The 12,127-nt window shown below is 39.9% G+C and overlaps 1 long non-coding RNA gene across 1 annotated transcript; it reads right to left on the reverse strand.

The window, feature by feature from the left end:
- Positions 1 to 431: 431 nt before the first annotated feature.
- On the reverse strand, positions 432 to 4,394 carry LOC136712878 (uncharacterized). Its single transcript, XR_010804893.1, has 5 exons — positions 4,246 to 4,394; positions 3,248 to 3,330; positions 2,355 to 2,546; positions 1,641 to 1,806; positions 432 to 1,167 (listed from the first exon to the last, which is right to left on the reverse strand). It is a non-coding gene; the product is annotated as an uncharacterized LOC136712878 (long non-coding RNA).
- Between the last annotated feature and the right edge of the window lie 7,733 nt (positions 4,395 to 12,127).

Genomic DNA, 12,127 nt, shown 5'->3' on the forward strand with positions numbered 1-12,127 from the left:
TCATTCAGTTTGTATTGAATGATGACTCATCCCTGTGCCTCTCTCAGCACCAGAGCAGGATACTTTTGGCAGGATCAGCTGCAGCCAAGAAAAAACATTTTCCGGCTTTGGATTGACCTCTCCCCTCCTATAATTGCTACCTGGCTCTCGGACTTCAGAAACACTGTTCTGTACTCCACAGCCTGAATTAATGAGGCTCATCTGTCAACCATACAGGACCAGGACTTCCTTCCCATTATCTGTATTCTTATCCTTTTTATTTTATTGTGGTGAAAAACTTCATGCTTAGACAACATTACTTCCAATATTTTGTCAAGTTTGATTTATTCGCTTTTACATATATCAGGCATACAACGTATCAGCAGTCTAAACCACAAAGTTAAAGGATGAGTAACAGAAATAAAATGAGAACAGTGAGAGTAGCAACAAGCCTTAGTTAAGTTATGCATTTTTATTGTAGTTATTGGTAGGTTATCTTGAGCAAATGGAAACAGAATTCACAGGTTTGCAGGTATAGATTAGGTTTTATTGGTAGGAGTGCTTAATCTTCAGCAGCTGGTTCTGAGGCAAGGTTATTCCAGCCCTTGAGTAACAGATTGTGCATGTGTTTGAAAAATCACATTTAAGACATTTAATTTTACCCAGAGTCTTGTTTTTCAGATGTAGGTTATATATATACAGGGCATAGCCATTGCTATCTCTGACATGTTGGCTGTAGTAGTCAATGGCATCAATCTGTATTACCTGCAGGTAGTTGGGTGTAGAATACAGTATAAAAGCAAGTTGCAACAAAGAGCTGTACCCTTTATAAACAGCAGAGGGAGACAAAAAGATATGCTGCCCAATCAAATCACATTTCATGAAACCTCTTTCAATGATGCAAATTAGTGTAAATACTTTGCAGCTGACATATATAGATATATCACCAGAAATCTGAATTCGATATAAAAGAAAAATCAGCTTCCCCCTCATCCTTTCCCCATTGTTGGTGTTTTCTCATTAGAAGATGCTGTCTTCTATCAACAACACCAGTCATGGACCATTCCTGTGGTGAAAGGTCATATTCGTCTATGAGTACCAAGGCGTTGGTGGCAATTGGGACAACTATGGTGAGCATCCATAAATTTATCCACAAAGAAGGGGATAAGGCAGCAGCCACAGATCAATCTGAAAAACAGACATGGAGTATTTGTATTACTATCAGCCTGTTGCCTTGGCTTTTCTCCTGCTCTTCTTCACAATATGATCCATTTCTGTTCCAGGTTTTGCTGAGTCTCCTTCAGAATCCTCCCTGATTCATTTAACATTTCAATTTGTCACCAATAACTACTCTCAGCTGCTACCATTTAAATAATATGTCAGCTTAATATGATTTTTATTATGATTTTTTATTTTGACATTTGTCTCTGAATGTTAATGATAGCTGATTAATTGTCCTAGTAGAAAGTAATGTTACAGCCTACTGTTATCTCCTGTCATTTATCTATCTCTCTCTTTCTCAGGCCAAACCACATCACTGCTCTGGTGACATTTTTAAAAGCCAATCTGTTTCTGTGTTCTTGAAAATTCCCAGCTGTAAACTTAAATACAGTAGCTCTTTTAAGAATATGACTGTCAAGCCCTTGACTTAATGCACTTACCCAAAAAGACAAAAAACAATGCATATCACCCAGGAAAAGGCCCCTGCTTTGTAGACCACATTAGTTGTGATTCTCTGTTGGCAGTTATAACATATTGTTTGGCCGGGATCCTCTCCAAAAATCTGGTTAGCCGCACCCTGTACAGGCATCGCCTGCACGTATTGAACTGTGGAGAGAGGGTGGCTTAATATTGAACTGGTAATAAAACATGCATTACACTAATTCTGGTTCCCCAGTGCTTTTCTGTCTACATCTGCAATCCTAATTTGCACAACCAAATCTGAGATAGAGAATACTACCCAAAGAGGTGAGGTTATGCTTGCTGCTGGATCTCTAGATGTAGGATTGGGAAAGGTGTCCCTGTACATTCTGTTACTCTGCAGTTACCTTGGTCACATTGTGTGTGGTCTTTAACTATATTAAGTCTGGTGATGGATAAGAATAGGCAGGTTGGCACAATGAGCCGACATATGAGTTTATCCTTTTTTCCTCTCTTTCTCTTTGCTTTCTCTTTCCACAGATTTCAGGCAAATATCGGGTTAATGCATGTAATAATAGTCTGGGAGAAGACAAAGGAAATCTTTTTTTATTTAATCCTGATCTTATTTTCATGAGGATTTGTCTGTTTATACTGTGTTATTGTTTCCAACTCTGCACCTCTCAGACCAATTTGATATTTGACCTTTTGTATAATCTGTACATAGAACATCTTACCTGTCTGAGCCTGGGGCTGTAGCAATATTTGAGGCTGTTGCAGTATTTGAGGCTGAGGCTGTAGAAGCATCTGTGGCTGTGGCTGAACTACTGTATATTGAGAAGTCGGAGCCGGGGCAGGTGGGTTGGCATTGACATTGTTTTCGTTGTATGAAAGATTAGCAGCCTTTTGTTCCATCATTTTAGGTAGACCTACAGAGTGAGGAAATAAAATAAAGTGGGTAAAAGAGGACCACATGCGCTTTCTCTGTGACCTCTGATGTAGGTTGCATGTATAGGGGATATTGGGGATAATATAATATAAGTGACCAATGTCTGAGCTCTGTGGTAGGGTGTGGTCAGTTCAGATGTTTTCCAGGCAGTCAAGCAGAATTCCTGTTGAATTTGTTGCCATTGAATATATGTAATTATGTGTGGTCTGCTAGGATGCCTGTTTTTAATTGTTCTTGATGGATTACTGAACATAAAGGTGTAATGTAATCACTTTCAAGATGTCGGATTGCATTCTTGTAGCTGGGAAGTTTCCCTGATGTTGCTGAATGTCTGTCATTGCCCAGGTCTGCAGGAAGAACAACTTCCTCAAAACCCTAATGCACCTGAATGCGTTACTGGCATTTCTCCCGCGGTTACTGACATTTCTCCAGCAGCGCTGATTGATATCAGACAGACAGAAGACACACTGGCACAACGAGGTGCAGAAATACAAGCTGAAAAAGTTATTGCATTAAACATGCAGCTTACAAACTAGTCCAAATGTGAACAGAGTATAGTACAGTATAATACCATATATGGTTTAGAAACCAAAAGTAATTTGTTTATTTAAGCTTGACCCTATTTAATAACGTGTTCTTCCAATCATATGAAATGATGGTTTGAATTTGTCGGTGCTTTACCTGTTTCTTGATAAGCTGGGGGAGGTGGGTATATTTCCCCAGATTTAGAAGAAGGATTCATGTAGTATTCTTACAACTGTTCTCTGTAAAGACGAAACAAACAATAATATTTAGTAACTGAAATCTCTCTTGCAAAACGTACAAATGCCTCGATCAAATCAAAACTGTGACTTACATGCAAATTGCAAATTGCAAGCCTGTACTCTATCAACCGTATTTCATGGATATTTCAAAGGGCAGCACATTTATATCTTATTTCTGACTTTAGAGGCGGTCACCATATTAATCTATTTTTAAATAGAGAGAATTCTGTGCTGTGGCAAACCAATCTCAAAACCAGTTGAGATCATCTCACTAGGAGTCTTCTACAATACATTGTCAGTACTTAACTGTTCAATTTGTTTGTAACTTATCTTACTGTAAAGCAATGATTAACCTTAATAATGACAATAAATAGATGTGTTTATTTTTTTTAACCTAGTTTGGGAGATAGATTAATAAATATTTCATAAATATTTTAGCAAATATCAATACACTAGCGCTACAAAAATGCGAATTAATTAATTATTATTATGCAGGTTTTATTTAATTTTTTTAATGTGATTTTACTACTTTACGATTTTAGACACGACTCCTACAAGGACACCTCCTGTCTTGAAAATAATATCAATTTTTAAGAATAACATTTTATAATTGATATGCAAATCATAAGTTCCTGTTTTAAAACATACGAACCAATGGATTTTAGAATGAGTAAACTAAATTCTGTCATTAATTTGCCATAATGAATGTACACACTGTACTTGTACATGCATTACCAGCTCAATCATTTTCAATTAATCAGGACATGATCTCTAATTCTTACACATTGTTGCTGTGAGAGCAAGAATACCAATACACTGTAGAAACCACATTTAATGACCACATTCATAATATATATATATATATATATATATATATATATATATATATATATATATATATATATATATTCTTACCAGTGAATAGTCCAGATCTCATGCAGGCAAAAGTAAAACTGGGAGATGCAGGTCTTTCCACCTGTTTTTATTGCCACTCCTTTCTTGTCATTTGCATAGTATTTCAAATTATTTGAATATTAATGGGAAGAATTATGCTTATGTGTTAATAAGAAAGTTTTAATGTAACTCAATCAATAGATATATCATCATCTCAACAAGTTTTTCTACCTTTTCTGCTTTCTTACATCTATCGATTAAATTCCATAAGTAGTAGCAATAATGATTATGATTATGATAATAATAAAATACATTAGCATTTATTGATATACTCTGTTATTATATGAATCATACGTTCACAATGTTTCAGGTAAATAAAACAGACATCTACAGCTGGGCATTGTACTGCCAAGGTAGAATACATACATCTGAATATTGCTTCAAATTGGCCAATACAATTGACATGGGTCAGATAGGGGCAGATAGACTCCAGCGGCATGGTGTGGGCCAGCAGTGGAAGTCACAGCCAATTTGAGCCCGCTGTCAGTGCCCAGACAGACGGGGCATTGGACCTCTCCACTCCAGGCAGGCGAGGTGCGTCGGCTGCAAGCAGCTTACGATGGCGGGGGCACACAAAAGGCAGAAGACGACCTTACAAGGGGAGGGCATAGAGTGAAAGATTGAAAAGATTGTAGTCAGTCTTGTACTGCACCATTCCAGATCCAGATCCAAACCAAAGTCATCCACTTTTATTTTTTTAATTATCGTTCTGTATGTTTCATAACTCAAGAAGTAAACCGAAAGTAAAATAGACTGGTGACCTACAAATCTTTTTCTCTTTTGATTCCTCACCCTCTGCCAATTTTCATCTTTCCTTCTCCTCCTGCAGGGGAAAGACCCTAAACAGACAATGTGAGGTGCTTGAACTAATTTTATCAGATCTATGTAATGCAGTTCTTGTTTAGGTTCAGGCTGATTGTGCATCACATGAATATGCTCCCAGGCTCTTAGATAAAGCCAACCGAAAGTTCTGATGAAAGCTCGAAGCTATTAGAAATAAATGTCCCAAAAGTATATTCTAGCGATCACAGATTTGTGGTTTTCGTACACCTTCCCCACTTTCTCCCAGACAGGAAACGGATCCTTGCATTCTTGAGACCTTGGCACAACTTCAGACCAGAAACAGAGTGCAGAAGCAGTGGGGCGAGGGAGCAGAAGAGAGAGGCAAAGTTACCTATGAAGACCGAGCTGCTAATTTCAGGTAAAACTGAACAGTTCAATTGTCATCGATTACATTATTCTGACTTCTGATTGTAGTCAGCCTTGCAGTGAACCATTCCAAATCCAAACCAAACTTTTCTTTTTGTATTAATGGTCCTGTATGGCAATACTCAGAGAAGTAAACTGAACCTAACATAGACTGGTGATTTAATTTTTATTCGTAAAGGTAAAATTTAGACCCACATTTCTGTCATTCTCTAGTTTGTTTTTGCAAATCAACATAAAGGTGTTATTGCTATTGTGTGATCATGATTAACAGCTAATCAAAATGTTTTCAAGATGATTTCGCCTCCTTCTTCTCCTTCAAGATTGCAGACATCCGCAGGCTCTTCAATACTCCACCCTCCTCTCCCATCACACCCAAACCTACAACGTGTGCCCTGGACCCTCTCCCTTCTCGCCTCTTCCAAGCGACCGCTCCTGATCTTCTCCCCTTCATCTCCTCCCTCCGCAACTCCTCACTCCTCTCTGGCTGTTTCCCCTCTGCATTTAAACAAGCTGCTGTCATCCCACTCCTCAAGAAACCAACCTTTGACGCCACCTCTCCTCAGAATTACCGCCCTGTCTCCCTACTCCCCTTCCTCTCAAAGACTCTCGAGCGGGCGGGCCACCGTCAGCTCTCTGACTTTGTCTCAACACTCATTCCTTGATCCTCTACAATCCGGCTTCTGCACAGCTCACTTCCCTGAGACGGCTCTCCTGGCAGTCACTGACCCCTCAAGCTGTGCTCTGGCGCCTCCCTCTCCTCAGTCCTCATCCTCCTTGACCTCTCTGCAGCATTTGATACCATTGATCACCCAATCCTCCTCTCCTGCCTCGCTGACCTTGGAATCTCTGGGACTGCTCTCACCTGGTTCTCCTCCTACCTCAGCGACCGGACCTACCAAGTGACATGGCGAGGCTCCTCATCCACCCCCCAACCTCTCCTAACAGGCGTACCCCAAGGCTCCGTCCTGGGCCTGCTCCTGTTCTCTCTCTACACTCGCTCCCTGGGCCCCCTCATTGCATCCCATGGTTTCTCCTACCACTTCTACTCTGATGATGCCCAGATCTTCCTGTCTTTTCCCTCTTCCGACCCTCTCATCCCCTCTCGCATCTCTTCCTGATTGTCTGCTATTTCAGCCTGGATGCACTCACACCACCTCAAGCTCAATCTCTCCAAATCGGATCTCCTGTTTTTCCCCACTCTTCCTCACCTTCTGCTGACCTCCCCATCTCGATCCCCTTGGAATCCACCACACTCTCTCCTTCTTCCGCTAAAAATCTAGGAGTCACCCCACATCACCACACTGACACGCACCTGCAGATTCTTCCTGAGCAACATACGCCGAATCTGACCCTTCCTCACCGACTACTCGACTCAGCTACTCGTCCAGTCACTGGTCCTCTCCCGCCTGGACTACTGCAACTCCCTCCTGGCCGGCCTGCCTGCAACTACTACCCGCCGCTCCAGCTCATCCAGAACTCTGCGGCTTGTCTGGTATTCTCTCTGCCCCGATTCGCACACGCTACTCCACTGCTCCGCTCCCTCCACTGGCTCCCGATACCGGCACGCATCCAGTTCAAGACCTTGACCCTCACCTACCGCTGTCTCGACCACACTGCACCAAGTTACCTTGAGACCCTCGTCTCTCCATACATTCCCTCCAGACCGCTGCGCTTCTCCATAACCAGAAGACTATCTCTACCTCCTCTCCACTCTCCTTCCTCCAGAGCCGCTCCTTCTCATCCCTGGACCCTAAATGGTGGAATGATCTGCCCACTGAAGTCAAAACAGCAGAGTCCTTGACCTCATTCCGACACTTACTCAAGACACATCTTTTCAGACAGTACTTGTAATATTAGTCCTTTTATCCCCGCTAGATAGCACTTCACAAGAGTTTTATTATGCTTCTTGCGCTTTTGATTGTTTTGACTGTGACCCTTGACTGTGACTCTTGACAGCACTTAGCTTTTACCGTCCAGGATGTAGGACTTCACTTACTGTACTTGCCTGTGTAAATTGTAAATTGGAATTTGTAAAATGTATTTATTTTGAATTGCTATGTTTTATGTAAATTGAATTTGTAATGATTGATGCCTTTTACTTAACTGTATTTTTGCACTTTGTTTTGCACTTATGTTGTAAGTCGCCCTGGATAAGGGTGTCTGCCAAGAAATTAAAATAATAATATTCATCTGAAAGTACAGCAGTTGGATTAGTAAAATGTAAATGACACTCATACTGAAATGTTTTATCTACAAGATGAAAACTAATAGATTACTAAATACATTCGCTTAAGACTTGAAGTAATACTGCAAGTAACATCCTTCTCTGAGTTACAGGTTCCTGCAAAACATGTGACTCTGGTGGTGAGGTATTATTCTGGTTTATTTTCATCATCATTATTATTATATGTCAATCAGTGGTGATTCTAGAGTCTGTAGGGGCCCTAGGCAAAATAGCCCTGTGAGAGTGGGGAGAGGCGCCTGCTGTCGGTGTTTTCTCCTGTGAGAGCGGGGGGGGGGGGGGGTGACGGTGTTTTCTGAAATCTAAAATTTGATCACTGCTGGATTGAGATTAATTTAACATTATATGGTAACTATTTTAAACATGGTCTCAATGTGCTACTGTTACAACACATAATTAAGCCTATTATTATAATTATTATTGATAAAAAAAAAAATACCTTTGCTTTGTCTGCAAAGAAATCCTGGCAGAAATCTCTCACATTGCGCACAGTGACCTCGTCTGCTGGCATCTGGTACTGCATGTTGTCCGTCAGGTTCAGCAGTCTGACCGCAGGTGTGTCCACGTCGCGCACCTGGAAATACTCAAAGATCCGCCCGTTCCTGCTTTCGTCCGTGTCAATGAGGATGTACAGAAGCTGGGTGAGACAAAATAATAATGATTAATAATGCCAGTTCCTAATTTATACTTTCACTGTAGTTTACCATATGCACAAAAATATGCAGCTAGTTTTGTCTTATTTAAACCATTAAGTTATGAATAGATTCAATTATTGGTCTTAATTGGTAAAAAAATTCCTTCAAGTTATTCAATAATTAATGATTTATAAATGGGCAGGAATGTGGCTCTCCAGGAATGGGATTCAGACCACAGCCTTTGGAAGTTCTGGTTGTAATAAAAAGAAAAAGAAAAGAACAAAAGATCTAACGTGGGCTTCAATGATTTGTTCTGAGTTGCCACGTAAGTAAGCTAAGTTTTATTTTCTCCTGATAAGATTGTGATCTATGGTAATCAGATTAATTGGTCATTTAGATTTACTGTAACAGTTTTAACAAGGGGGAGCAGTAAGGTGACTCCACATAGTAACAGATGAGCTGTTTAAGTGGCTTGCATGGTGCTGTGTTTGAAAGTGCTACTAAATGAGAAGGGGAGAAGTGGGATTTTTTCCTTTTTTCTGGAGTTTTTTTTCTCCAAAGATGTTGTAACCCTCCCAGTAGTGATGAGGGAAACAAAGCTTTCCGAAGCATTGAACCATTTGAAGGTGTTGTACCTAAAAAAAGGTTAACTGCATCAAAGCTTCCCATACATGCTTTCCATAGTGACATCAGCTGGTCAATACATGGTATTACGACTATCGAGTGATTAGTTTGCAGCTATCACGTGGTTTCTGGCAAGGTGTCGGCAGACTTCATTTAATGTATCTGTACATTGTGCTTCAGAAGTGTCAGTACCGCATTGTGGAGCCTGCATCATAGCACTGCACAACAGGAATACCAAATACTCCTAGTGTGCTCTTTGGAGAGTCAGCTACCATAGGAGAGGACATTAAAATCTCAATGCTTAGCACTTCATGCATTTCAGATTCAACCTGCAGGCTTTTTATTACAAACTGCGCTGATGAAGCAGTACTTAGACACAGGAGGAGCCTAACTTGTTAAAGCAGAGCAGGCATAGTTTTTGAGGGAAATTATTATTAATAAATAGAAAGACTCTCCAAACCTTGTTTATTTGTCCAAGTTATGTTTTTTTATTTTGTCACTTTTAGATCTATCAAGCATAAAAGCAGTCTAAACCAAAAAGTTATGGATGAATTACATAAATAAAAGGAGAACAGTGAGAGTAGCAAACAATAAAGGTGATGTGTTGAACTCTGTTAAGTTATGCATTTTTACCATAGTTCTTGGTAGGTAATTTTGAGCAAATGGAAACCATTTAAACTCGCACAGATTTCAGAATTCACATGTTTGCAGGTATAGATAAAAACCTGCAGGCAGGATTTGCATGTCTTATTGGAGTGCTTAATCTACTGAAACCTTTTCTGAGGCAAGGTTATTCCTGCCCTTGAGTAACCGATAGAGTCTTGTTTTTCGGATGTAGGTTTTATATTTTTGGCACCAACAGGGCATAGCCATTGCTATCTCTGACATGTTGGCTGTAGTAGTCAATGGCATCAATCTGTATTACCTGCAGGTAGTTGGGTGTAGAATACAGTATAAAAGCAAGTTGCAACACAGAGCTATATCTTTTACCAACAGCAGAGGGAGACAAAAATATATACTGCCCAATCAAATCAAATTTGATGAAACCTCTTTCAAAGCCCTAAATCAGTGTATGTACTTTGCAGTTTTAAAGAAAATGACAGAAAAAGAAAAAAATTGTGTATGTATATATAGCATGTACATTCAGTGATTGTGTCTTCGCCAGAGCAGATATAATTCCAAGCATCTGAATTTGAAACATTTTCATCCTTTCCCCATCGTTGGTGTTCTTTCATCAGAAGATGCTGTCTTCTATCAACAACACCAGCAGTGCACCATCCCAGTGGTGAAAGGTCACATTCGTTTATAAATACCGAGGTGTTGGTTGCAAAGGGGACAACTATGGTGAGCATCCAAAAATATCTGCGCAAAGAAGGGGAGAATGCAGCAGCCACAGACCAACCTGAAAAAGAGAAGTATTTGTTTTACTATCAGCCTGTTGCCTTGGCTTTTCTCCTGTTATTCTACATGCCATGATTATTTAACATTTCAATTTGTCACCAATGACTATACTCAGCTAATACCATTTAAATAATATTTTAGCTTAATATTATTTTCATGACATATTTTTCTCAGAATGTTAATTATATCTGATTCCTTGGTCCCAATATAAAGTAATGTTACAGCCTAGTAGCATTATGCTCTCTATTTCTCATTAATCTATACTGTTCTTATCTCTCTCTCTGGCCCAACCACATTCCTTCATTGCCATTCACTGGTGACATTTTTAAAAGCCTGTTTCTGTGTTCCTGGAAATCTTATCTTCAATCTTCAGTTCGTTAGTATAGAATGCAAGTGAAGTAGAGCAGGATTTACTATAATGTAGTACAGCACTTTGATTGTACGTTTCCTGATTCTCCACAACATTCTTGAGTATTTCATGCAGTCAGGGTTTACCGTTTTGTACAATATTTATCTGTTGAAAATCAAATATAGATATCCACACACTAATATATAGTAGCTCTTTTAAGAATATGATTGTCAAGTCCTTGACGGTATGCACTTACCCGAAAATAACAAAAACAATGCACATCACCCAGGAAAAGGTCCCTGCTTTGTAGACCACATTAGTTGTGATTCTCTGTTGGCAGTTAGTGCATGTTGTGGTGCAGGGGTTCTCTGCAAGATTGTGGTATATACCCTGCACAGGAATCGCCTGCACAACATGAACTGTGGAGAGAGGATGACTTAATATTGAACTGGTAAAAACATGTGCATTTTGCTAATTCTAGTTCCCCAGTGCTTCTCTGTCTACATCTGCAATGTCGGGCACAACCAAATCCAAAGTGATCTTTCCAAAGCATAACTGTAGTTTTCAATGCTTGTTGCCACAATTGAATCTCTAGATATAGGATTGGGAAAGGTGTCACATGGTGTGTGCGTGTGTGTTCCTTAACTTTTAAGTCATTAAGTCTGGTGTATTGCTATTTGACCTTGTGTACAATCTTACCTGTCCGTGGCTGTTGCTGTGGCTGGGGCTGAGTCTGCACTACGGGGGCAGGAGTAGGTGGCATGGAATTGATATTGATGGAAATTGTGTTTTTGTTTTCCTTGTTGACAGGACCAGCAGTGTTTGGATCCATCGTTTTAGGTTTATCTACAGAGTGAGGAGATCAAATAAAGTCGGTAAAAAAGTGGGATATTGGGGCTAATATATGTGACCAATGTTAAATGTCATTATGTGTGGCCTGCTAGTATTACTGTTTTTCATTGTTCTCGATGGCTTATTGAACATAAAGGTGTAATGTAATCAATTTCAAGATGTCGTATTGCATTCTTGTAGCTGGGGAAGTTTCCTTGATGCTGATGAATGTCTGTCATTCTGAACAACTTCCTCAAAACCCTAATGCACCTGAATGCAGTTACTGGCATTTCTACAGTCTGTATCTGAATGATACAGACAGACAGACAGACAGAAGACAGACTGGCACAATGAGGTGCAGATAAACAAGCTTGTACAATTTACAAAATAACTTAAATAGTTTGAGCAATTCCCAGTACAGTATAATTTATTGAATAATGTGTTCTTCCGATCAGACATATTAAATAATGGTTTGAATTAGTCAGGAGTTGCGTTACCTGTTTCTTGATAAGGTGGGGGAGGTGCGAATCCTTCCTCAGAAGGGTATACGGA

This window comes from Amia ocellicauda, chromosome 17 (assembly GCF_036373705.1).
Source record: "Amia ocellicauda isolate fAmiCal2 chromosome 17, fAmiCal2.hap1, whole genome shotgun sequence".
Taxonomy (NCBI): domain Eukaryota; kingdom Metazoa; phylum Chordata; class Actinopteri; order Amiiformes; family Amiidae; genus Amia; species Amia ocellicauda.